The sequence below is a fragment of the Thamnophis sirtalis genome, unplaced genomic scaffold, assembly GCF_051295495.1.
Source record: "Thamnophis sirtalis isolate CommonGarterSnake01/CBP01778 unplaced genomic scaffold, rThaSir2_p1.2 scaffold_2, whole genome shotgun sequence".
Classification (NCBI taxonomy): Eukaryota; Metazoa; Chordata; class Lepidosauria; order Squamata; family Natricidae; genus Thamnophis; species Thamnophis sirtalis.
This window is the reverse complement of record NW_028261382.1, coordinates 140,482,830-140,494,144: the sequence shown is the minus strand read 5'-3', so window position 1 is coordinate 140,494,144 and position 11,315 is coordinate 140,482,830.

The window sequence follows — 11,315 nt, the reverse complement described above, 5'->3', positions numbered from 1 at the left end:
ATCAGCACCAACCTGGACTGACGGCAGCGCTTCACTCTGCTGTTCAGGTTGGTCAAGTGGTCTGGAGACAGGAATACCTAGCAGGAGTTGGAATTGATGACTGCACCCAGATGTTATATGCGAGTGGATGGGTGGAACTGGCTCTTCTCCATGTTGACCGTGTTGTTGACCGAGCCATGTTGTTGCAGTGTCTGAACAGTCAGCATGACATCGCATCGAGCCTGCTCTGGTGTGACAGAATGAATAATTATATCGTCCAAATAACATTCCAGACGGAAAGGATGGTTGCGGAGATGGGCCGCTACCACCGCCAGGATCTTGGTAAATGTTCTGGGCGCTGACGAGAGCCCGAAGGGGAGCACCTTGCATTGGTAGTGCTTCCCTTTGGAACAGAACCTCAGGAACCTCCTGTGGGCAGCATGGATGGGGACATGCAGGTAGGCCTCTTTCAGATCTATCGAGGTCAATAGATCCCCTTTCCTCACGCAATCCAGGATGGAGTGGAGACATTGCATCTTGAACCTCTTGTAAGCCAGGTGCTGATTCAGGCTTGAGGTCCAAGATGGCCCTCCACCACCCTGAGCCCTTCGGGACCAGGAACAGGATGGAGTAGTAGCCAGCCTCCTGGTCCCTCGGAACTGGTTCTATGGCTTCTATTTGGAGAAGATGGAGAATCTCCGCTTGCATGAGCTCCCTCTTTACTGGGTTCTTGGAAGTGGGGCAACGGATGAACTTCCTCTGGGGAAAGGATAGAAATTCTAGGACTAGGCCCCTCCGGATAGTGTTGAGGACCCAGTTGTCCGAGGTGATCTCCTCCCAACTGTCAGCGTATAATTGTAGCCAACCCCCTATGGGAGGACCCCCCTGGTAGTCACTTCCCCCTGCGGAACTGGCGAGAGTTATTGCTGTTGTTGTGGCCCCCACGAAATGGCTTCCAAAAGGAAGACTGATTCTGCCTACTGCGGGATCCGAAGGACCCCCTGTCCTGATTCCTGTCACCCCCTTGGTGAAAATTCCTCTGGTAAGAGGAGGAGGAAGATGCCTGGGCAGTGTCCTGATTTCGATAGGTTTGCCTACGAAAGGAACCATGCTGCTTGCGCTCGTTCCTCTTAAGGGTGGTCGGGAGAATTTTTTGCTTGTCTTTTGTCTCTATGACGAAGTTATCCAAGGCTTCCCCGAACAAATGTCCTCCCTTGAAAGGGGCAGAAGCTAGCTTCCACTTCACCTTCATATCAGCCTGCCAGTGGTGGAGCCACAGGAGGCGTCGAGAGGTCACATTGGAAACTAGGGCCCTGGAAGCAAACTTCGCTGCATTGAGCGAAGTGTCCGCTGAATACTCTATGGCCGTAATGATCTTGGTGAGATCGTGGCGCCATCTAGATTTTCTGGTAGGTGGGTTGGATTGTAACTGCCTCAGCCAGAGCAGAGATGCTCTGGTGAAAAAGGACTCCGAGGTGGATGCCTTAATGGCCCAGGCTGCTGCCATGTGTGTTTTGTGGCAGGCCTTCTCCAATCTTTTATCCTAAGACCTTCAAGAAGGTCCGCAGGCAAGTTAGAGTTTGAGGTCAAAGACATTACAGGAGCCGCCACCTCAGGCAACTTCAGAACCTCCTCCATTTTGTTCTCCACTGAATAAAGAGACTTATTCCCCCCACTGGGGTTGGTCAGGGTACCAGGCTGGACCCATTGTCATTGGACTACGTCCAGAAAGAGGTCAGGGACTGGAATGAACTCCTGGGTGGAAGGAGGTTCCTTAAACAGACCCTGTTTATAATCCTTAGAAGAAGAGGCCTGAGTGGAGTCTGGCTTGGGATTAGAGCCCAATTCAGTGGCCACCTTGGCCTTGTGAAGAATAGACTTGAATAATATTGGTTTGAAAAGGCCAGTGAAGGCCGGCTTGTCGGAGAGGAGGTCTTCATCCTCCAACAAGCCTCTGAGGCGGACTCCTCCGAGGAAGCAGAGGTAGCCGGGGAGGCCTGGTCCTTGGAGGTGGAGGTTAAGCTAGACTGCTTGGATTTGGAAGGCTTTGACTGACTAGAACCTTTAATATAGAGCTGAGGTGGCACAGTGGTTAGAGTGTAGCACTGCAGGCTACTTCAGCTGACTGCTAGTTCTGCAGTTCAGCTGTTCAAATCTCACCGGCTCAAGGTTGACTCAGCCTTCCATCCTTCCAAGGTGGGTAAAATGAGGACCTGGATTGTTGGGGGCAATATGCTGACTCTGTAAACCGCTTAGAGAGGGCTGAAAGCCCTATGAAGCGGTATATAAGTCTAACTGCTATTGCTATTTATGCCCTCAGGAATGCCCTGGGAGATAGCGATGGAGATGATCTCCCTCATCTCTGCTGACAGAGCTGAGCCCCCGTCTTCCCTGGGGCGGTGCCTACTGGGAAGGCTAGGGCGCTTACGTTTGCCAATAATACTCCCCTCATCTATGGGCAAAATGCCCTGAAAGGGTCCCAGTTCCACCCTAAGAGATGAACTGGGGGAATCTGGGTATCCCCAGGATGCATCAGGGAATGGTTCCCTGGAAGATCCCTTGCCCAGAGATGGGGACCCACTGTCCCTGATCGAAGGGGAGTCTCCACCCCCGCTCCTGACAGATGGGTCTTCTGGGGAGTTCCTGCCCAGTTCTGAGGGAGGACGGACCCCCTGGGCCTGAGGGCCCGAACCCTCCACCTGTTTGTGGTGGTGGGGGCCCTGCCTGGCCTTGTCACTAGGTTCAGAGGGTCCTGGGGAGGGTTTTCTGTGGGCACCCTTACCCCCTTTTCCCCCAATAGATAGGGTCAGCCCTACTGCGCTTGCTGGAGGGCCCTGCCTGCTCTTCCTGTGGTCCCACACAGTCGTCAGCTATGCTGCCCCAGCACAGGAGAAAGAGAGATCCCTGTTCCAACTGGCTTCTCACTGAAGGGAATGCTGACGCTGCGGTGCGCAGTACTAGGGCACCTGATGCTGGCCTGATGGCTCAAGCGCTTCTGCAGAACTTCGAGGGAGGAAAGGGCCACTGAGAGGTCAGAATCCTCTTCCCCACCGCACTCCGAGTCCACAAGTCCTGAGGAGAGTAAAAGGCAAGCCTAGCCGGCACCCCGGACTAGGTCCACCTTCTCGGCGGTAGTCTGCGGCTGAGAGGCAACGCTGGACTATTCGCTCTTCTCCTGGCTCCATTCATGCTGAACACCAAACTGCTGCTACACACGACACCTTACAAGCCGAAATGAGCACGCGTGGCAAAATGGATCACACAAAATGGCGCCCGCTGCACACACAGCTGTCACACGCCAATTTGCTGGCCAATGAGGAGAAAGCGCGCGAAACCGGCCAAGATGGCCACCGCTGTTGCCAGGCAGAAAAACGAGACCTCTGCAGATGCTAGAAATGGCTCGTAAACAGAGAACCCGGCGACCTTAAGCACTACGCGGCAGGGAATCTGTCCGCTCCTTTCCCTCTGCCCGCCAGCTGATGCTGGACGGGCGACTCACATGCCCCGCTCTGCTTGTATTCAGCGGGAGCGGGAAAACCGGCCCGGTACCTCTCAGCAGAGAAGAAGCCTCCAGATGCAGTCCTTTAGTCTTGGAAGGTATAGATGAATGAAACTAACTTGAAGTGGTCAAATTTACGTTGGGAAACCCCAGTCTATCTACCCCTGGACTGGAGCACTCCCAAAACAGTCCCTTCGGGTGGACTGAGTTTTTAAACTGAACATGGAGAGGCAAAGGGAGGCGTGGTCAAGAAAAACATTACTCAGTCCAAGGGCAGATAGGCTGTGTTAACCCACGCTTGGACTCTCCAAGCAGCGCACTGGAGAAGGGACCTTACAGGCCAACCAGTACAACTCCCTACCCCGTACAGGCTTACAACCATTCAGTTAGTGACTGCTAGAAGTTACAATGGTACTGAAAAAAGTGACATGACTGTTTTTCATTTGGTAGTTGCAACATCTGCATGGTCATGTTATCACTTGTGATACTTATGATGGTTGCAGTGTCCTGGGGCTATGTGACTACTTTTGTGATCTTCTGACAAGCAAAATCAATGCAGAAGCCAGATTCATTTAACTATTTTACTAGCTTAACTGCAGTGATTCACTTAATAACTGTGGCAAGAAAGATTGTAAATTGGGGCAAAATTCATTTAACAACTATCTTTCTTAGCAACAGAAATTTTGGGCTCAACTGTGATTGTAAGTCAAGGATTACCTGTACTCAGGGGTGGGCTGCTACAAGTTCGCCCAGGTTCGGGAGAACCCATAGCTAACATTATGGCCTGTTAGGAGAACCACCCCTGGCTGGGCCTACCCACCATGGCCCACCACTGCCACCCCACCATGCCCCTCCCAGGAGTCTTCACATGACCCATTTTGGATGCAAGGCAAGTGCAGGGCCCGCACGGAGGCTTTGGGAAGGGGAAAAACGGGACTCTCAGAAGATCTCCGGAGCCGGGTGGAAGCAGTTTTCGCCCTCCCAGAGGCTCAAGGAAACCCTCCAGAGCCTGGGGAAGGCGAAAACATCCCCCCCTGCTGTGGTGCAGGAGGCTGAGTAGGCCACGTCCACCATGCCCCAGCAACAAAACAGAGAACCCGTTGCTGAAATTTTTGAAGCCCACCCCCGTCTGTACTTGTTGCAGCAGCCTATTACCAAAAGACATTTCAGTCAGGATGTTTTTCTCATGATATCTAACTGAACCTCATGCCTTGTGGATACTTCTTCATCCTTATTCACCGTATGCACTATACATGTATCTTCACATACACAAAGTAGGAAGTACTTGTTTTAGTTATGAAAGAAAGTGGAGCTAAATTCTGTGGCAACAAAAGCATTATGTAAATTTCACTGACTAAAGCAATATTCACTATTATATTTTGATTGAATTGACAAAGGAAGTTTTTAAATTATATTTAAGTCAAATATATGTAATGATGGAAAAATACGTGCAGAAGGTTCACAGAATTGCCCCAATCTCATTTACATTAATATAATAATCATGAGTGAAATTCAGCAGGTTCTGACCGGGTTCTGGAGAACCGGTAGCAGAAATTTTGAGTAGTTTCGAGAACCGGCAAATACCACCTCTGGCTGGCCCCAGAATGGGGGTGAGAATGGAGATTTTGCAATATCCTTTCCCTGTCACGCTCACCACGCCATGCCCACAGAACCAGTAGTAAAAAAATTGAATTTCACTACTGATAAAAAATACATGCAAATCTTCCTCAATAACTGGTGCTTCTTGGGTATGGAAAATGCTCTAGCAAATAGCAATAAATTAAAGTTTAATGCCTTCTTTTTTCAGAAATAGATTTAATTATGGATTCTCTGTGGATGTTTTTTATGCTCAACATGGTAAAAAAAATCTGATTGTGTTAAAAAACATCCGTTAAAATAGAATAGAGTTGACATGTTACTTTTCTTCATTTCCAGCCTATGATGAGTATTCCCCTTTGGGGACTGCAAAGCAAAAATACTGTTAGGCTTCTCTCCACTGGGACAAAATGCTCATATATACTAATTTACTTTTCTGTTCAGTGCAGTAAGCTGAAGATGCGTTCATTTTTCCATGTTAATCTTTTTTTTAAAAAAGAAAAGAAAACCACACAGTGCCAAGGGAGAAGATACAGAACCAAGCTGATATTTCAACTGTGGCCATAAATTCCATTACCTTAGTATGTAAATAAAATCAACTGTAACTGTATGACTCAAGAAAACATGTTCCACGGTATTGCACTGAGTTGCATAAAAGAAAGTATCTCTGCATATAACTTGGGCTGTCATTCTCCCTCCCTATTACCATTTGAATGACTGATAAAGTGCTATCAAATTTGTATTAATTTCTAGTGACAATATGAATAGATTCTTTCCAGGCACTGTTACATACTATCACAGGAGATACAAATAAGTATATAGTTTTTCTCAAAATACATTGCAATTTAGAGGGATAACATTTCATAAATATTAAAGGCATAAGAGAGGAAATCCCTCTATTTAAATGCTCAGAAAAAATTGTAATTTGTTGAGATATAAAATAATATAAAATTATGATATTGAGATATTACATATACTCAGAGGTATGACTCAGTTCAGTGGATCTTGTTCACAGATAATCACACAGAAAACTGCAATTAATTGAAAGAATATATTGACTGTACAACATTTATTTGTAACTAAATAAAACATACAAATATAAAGACAGCACTCTATGCTGTCATTGCAGTCTTTTTTCCCCAGGGAATTAAGTTAGTATCACATTTTTAGTGAGAATGTTATTTCATCAAAAATCATCATCACAATATGGACTAGCAAGATACATGGATATGGAATTAAAGTTATATTACTGAATTCTTGAATGTAAAAGCTATCTGCAGCAGTTACCTTAAAGGGTGAAAAAAATAGATGAAATAGAAGGGCTAGGTCAGAAGGACTTTATATTTAAGATAGTTCTAAACTAAATCAAAAGTATACTAAAAATCTCTAATTTACATATATCAAAGATAGTAGTTCCAGAATTACATACAGGATCTGGAGCTATATTCAATATTTGGCAGCCCTACCCATTTTGTTCAAAAAGTGAACGTTGTAATGAAAAGCAGAACAATTGCAGTGCTGAGCATTTAAGCATATTCCTATCATCTCCACTCAAGACTGTTTCAAACTAAAATGAATCTCTAATGAACATGAACCAGATTTCAGCCACCAACACGATTAACAATGTTAGGGAGGCATTCTCAATATCAAGTTCCTAGATGTAAGGAATAGCATCTGCTGATGTGAACTTAATATACTGTATATGGAATAACTGTGTAACAGTAAATTCATTCATTTAGTGTTAAAGTATTGACACATAGGCTGTATAGGGATTTTCAGTTTGTTCTGAAATGAAAGATCGTTGGCTTACCTGAACGGTCATTCTCGGGGCACTGCGAGGAGAGTCCAATGCTGGGTTAACACAGCCTATCTGCCCTTGGACTGAGTGATATTTTTAGTTGACCACGCCTCCCTTTGCCTCTGCATGCTCAGTTCGAAAATGAAGGAAACAGTCCTGTAAACAGTTACAGTCAATACAATCACATCGTTTAAGAGAAAGAAACACCCCGGGCGGGTTTGGACTCTCCTCGCAGTGCCCTGAGAACGACCGTTCAGGTAAGCCAACGGTCTTTCTCCAGTGCACTGCTCGGAGAGTCCAATGCTGGGACATGCCCAAGCTATTGAGTCCCAGGGTGGGTAAGCGCCGGAGTCTGTGGCATTTCAGCCACTCTTTGTAAAACTCTTCTGCCAAAAGAGGCTTCGGCTGAGGCAAAGGTGTCAATCTTATAGTTTTTGATGAAGGCTGTGGGAGAGGCCCATGTGGCCGCTCTACAAATGTTTAGAATAGAAGCCTGGGTTGCCCAGGCCGCAGAAGCTGCTGCGCTCCTAGTGGAATGCGCGGTTACCCGTTTCGGAGCCGTCTTGCCCTGGTGTTCATATGCCAGCTTAATGCAAGCGTGTAGCCAACGACCCACTGTGTGAGAAGAGACCTTGTGGCCCAGGGACGCAGGGAGGAAGGAGACAAGAGCACCTCTGAACGGCGGAAGTCTTTTGTTCTCTTTACATACGTGCGCACGGCTCGGCTCACGTCCAACTTATGCCACTCACGCTCCTTAGGGTGAGAAGGATGGGGACAGAAATTGGGCAAAATAATCTCTTGAGTCCTGTGAAACAGAGAGTTAATTTTTGGAGTAAAGGACGGATCAAGCCTCAGAATTACTCTGTCTGGGTGAACTACGCACAGATCCTTCCTGACAGAAAGAGCTGCCAGCTCGGATACCCTGCGAGCGGATGTAATAGCCACCAGGAAGGCAGTTTTGATGGTAAGGTGGCGCAGACTGGTCTTTCTCAAAGGCTCAAATGGGGCTTTTGTCAGAGCCTTAAGCACAAATGGAAGGTCCCATGACGGATACCGGTGAACAGCTGGAGGGCTGATGTTCGCAGCTCCCTTGAGAAAGCTCTTGATCTGAGGATGCTGACTCAGAGAGCAAGATGAGCCCCTAGCCAGGATAGTAGACAGCGCTGCTACCTGACGTCTAAGGGTGCTGACCGCAAGTCCTTTATCTAGACCCTCCTGCAAAAAGTCTAGGGTCTGAGGGATCTAGGCTGATGAGGCCTTTATGTCTCTAGTCTTGCACCACTGTGAGAATGCAGCCCAGGTGGCATCGTAGATTCTAGTAGTAGAAGGCCTCCTGGACGCTTGGATTGTTCGAATGACCTGGTCAGAGAACTTCTGCTTCCTCAGGAGCTCCCCCTCAAGTGCCAGACAGCTAGCTGTAGCCACTGGGGCTCCGGATGGGTGACGGCCCCCTGGCTGAGGGAGATTTGGTCCCGAGGGATTCTCCACGGTCTCTGAACTGAGAGACTGACCAGGTCTGCGTACCAGTGCCTTCTGGGCCAGAATGGAGCCACCAGAATGAGGTCTGCCTTTTCGGCCAGGAGCTTGTTCACCACCTGAGGAATGAGCGGAAGTGGAGGGAGGACATACAGTAGTCCCTGAGGCCACACTGACCTCAGTGTGTTTGTTCCCTCCGCCTGGGGTGAGTGGTAGCGACTGAAGAAGCGTGGGAGTTGTGTGTTGTTGTGTGTGGCAAACAGGTCTACCTGTGGTTTGCCGAATCTCCTCACGATCTGCTGGAACAGGTCCGGGTGCAGGCGCCACTCCGAGTGGTCGATGCGTTGGCGACTCAGCCAGTCTGCTTCCCGGTTGCTTACGCCGGAGATGTGATCTGCACTGAGAGAAGCCAGATGACGTTCCGCCCACCTGCCCAGAGCTTCCGCCTCGAGCATGAGGGCCTTTGATCGAGTGCCCCCTTGTCGGTTTATATGTGCTTTTGTCGCCACATTGTCTGTCAGTACATGAGCCCCTTTTACTAGAGCGGAGAATCTTCTCAGTGCGAGGTGAGCTGCCCTCAGTTCCAGCCAATTGATGCTGTGGGCAGCCTCCCTCCGATTCCATCAGCCTTGGGCTAGGTGACCATGACAGTGGGCGCCCCACCTCAGGAGACTGGCATCCGTGGTGACAATTAGTCTTTCCGGCTCCTTGAACAAGCAGCCCTTCTTGACTGCCTTGGACCTCCACCATGCCAGAGATCGGATCACCTTTCGAGGGAGCCGAATACGCCTGTGTGAGTTGCTGACCTTGGCCCTCTGCATGGGTAACAGGAACCACTGCAGCTCCCTAGCGTGAAGACGAGCCCAGGGAACCACCCTCAGGCACGATATCATTATCCCCAGGAGCTTGGACAGCTGAATGATTGGTACCGACCTGGCAAGGCTGCAGTGTTTCACTCTGCGTCTCAGGTTGGACAGCCGGTCTGGAGAAAGGAATGCCTGGCAGGAGGTGGAGTTGATGACTGCACCCAGGTCATCATTTAGGGGGAGGGGGGAGGGGGGAAATACAATATGTGTTAAATTCCATGATTGTATTTGTATACTGTGGCTTTTCAATGTTAGTGCGAAAATAGAACAAACCGAATATACTGGAAGGTAATAGATACCGAAGGAAAGAGTCGAGTGAAAGAAGGAGGGTGGAGAGGGTGAGAGAGAGGAGGAGGAGAAGGGAGGGAGGGAATGGAGAGGGAGTGATAGGTTAGAAAGAAGGGGAGGGGAAGTAGGCGTAGAGGGGTGTGTGAGAAGGAAGAATGAAAGTTGGAGGGGGTTGAAAGAGGGTGTATGGCGGGCCAAGGTGGTATACTGGGTTTGTATTGTAGAGGGCATTTTCTATATTCAATGTTATATGCCCTGATTAAGCACAGTGAATATGTGATTGTATAGAATGAAAACATAATAAAATATATATAAAGAAGAAGGCCTGCAGGCTCCCAAACCTCCGTTTGAGAGAATTTTCCTCTGGGGCTCAGTTGGGGAAGGTCTGCCACCGCCCCTGCTGCTCCTGCCACTCGCCAGCCTCCGCTGGGCGAGGGGTTACAGTCCCCTGGAGCGCTTGTGACCAGCAGCTTCAGGGAAGCCCGGGTGCCCTCTTAAAGTGACACAAACCTTCAAGGCATCAATTTTGACAGTTCTTGCAACAGATATAATTTTCTCCAATATGAGAATCCAAACGTGGTCCAAAGTGGGAAACTTTCCAGCCTATCTGACTTTAGACTGGAGCTCTCCCAAAACAGTCCCAACGGGCGGACTGAGTTTTCGAACTGAGCATGCAGAGGCAAAGGGAGGCGTGGTCAACTAAAAAATATCACTCAGTCCAAGGGCAGATAGGCTGTGTTAACCCAGCATTGGACTCTCCGAGCAGTGCACTGGAGAACTCAGGCATTTTCTCTCTGTGTCAACAAATTTAAGCGTCCTTGACGCAGCATTTTGTAAGATCCACAAAAAGTGAAATCTATTGTCACAGAATCAATATACCACATGGCTTGAGGGATGAAAATTATTATTATTCCAAGCTGGTGTTTATTAAGCAATCCTTACATTGCAAAAGACCATCTACTCGGAACTGCCTATATATTCTGATGGTACCCTAATAGTTCTTATGGTCATTGGTTAGGACTTGAACTGATACGTTTTTACCAATCCCAGACTATGAATCAAAGTGAAGATTAACAACAACAACAACAGAAAAAAGAAAGACAAGCTAATATATTACAATTACTGGTGAATTGTCAGTATGCAGTCAAAGTCTGGCTAATTCTGCAGACAGTATAACAAAATTTAGCTACATTCAAAGAAACTATATTGAACTGATCTGATAACAGCAACTGTATGTTAAAAATGGATGTTTCCTGGGTATTTTATCTGAGGTGAGTCTGTGAATCCTTATACAAAGTATGGTGTAGTAGGGTGTGAACTGTAGTTTCAATAGACCTGTGTCATCAGGGGCACAGTCTGAGCATGTATGGAGTTATTTTATGTTAGCTCTCCAAAACTGTTATGGGAAGTGCACTGCAGCATGGTAAAATTAGTGCCCTTCAGAATCAATTATATGATGTAAATATTTTGCTGTTTTGTAAAGAGAAATTTGATTGCTTAAAAAAAAGTTAGGAAGAGCAGACTGATTTTGTTGGGCTTCCAAGTCTTTGACAGGTTGTTTAAATCAGCGGGGGGGGGCAATCTTTTCAGCACTAGGAACTAGTTTCGGAGAAACAGGTTTTTCCACAAACTAGAGGGGGCGTGGTTTTACATGCTGCCTGCATCCCGCGGATGGGCCTTCACTTGTTAGTGCAAGCTGGCAAGCTGCAGACCGGTGCTGGTCCACAGACCAGGGATCAAATACACTTGTACCCCATTCTTCCTGCTTAATTTATATTAATTTTTTTCAACAATACTTTTTATTTTTCAAAAT